The 512-nt window shown below is 65.2% G+C and overlaps 1 protein-coding gene across 1 annotated transcript in view; it reads right to left on the bottom strand.

Annotated features, from left to right (window-relative positions):
* Positions 1 to 512, bottom strand: part of GPRC5C (G protein-coupled receptor, class C, group 5, member C) — a gene marked incomplete at its 5' end in the record, with an annotated part of 4,690 nt that overhangs the window by 1,042 nt on the left and 3,136 nt on the right. The gene's annotated exons all lie outside the window — the stretch shown is intronic.

The raw sequence follows: 512 nt of genomic DNA on the forward strand, positions 1-512 counted from the left end.
CCAAGCCCCGTCCAACCTGGCCTTGAACACCTCCAGGGATGGGGCAGCCACAGCTTCTCGGGGCAACCTGCCCCAGGGGATCACCACCCGCACAGGGAAACATTTCTTGCCAGTGTCTAATCTAAACCTCCCCTTTTTCCAAGGGTCCCTGCAGCCGGGAGCGTGGCACGGGCTGGCTGGCGAGGGCATGACTGGGACACCGCGCATGCCAAACTCTTGCTCCTGTGGACACCACGGCCATGCACGATGCTCATGCCTACAGCCCCACCGCCGCCAGCCCGGCTCAGGGAGCCCGGGTCCCCCGCCTGCACCCACAGAGCCATTTCTGCCCCTGAATAATTCATGGTAACTCCGGCCGCAGGCTTCCTGCCCGGCAGGAGAAATCACTGCGGAGGGGAAAGGCAATCTGAGCAGGAGAAACCGCTCCCGACCTTGGCACGTCCTCCGCGCCGTGTCGCTTCCCGCCAGGCAGCCCATCTGCCGGTCCCGCGCTTCCTGCCCTGCCGAGGCTG

The sequence above is a fragment of the Charadrius vociferus genome, unplaced genomic scaffold (assembly GCF_000708025.1).
Source record: "Charadrius vociferus isolate BGI_N301 unplaced genomic scaffold, ASM70802v2 scaffold2704, whole genome shotgun sequence".
NCBI classification, from domain to species: Eukaryota; Metazoa; Chordata; class Aves; order Charadriiformes; family Charadriidae; genus Charadrius; species Charadrius vociferus.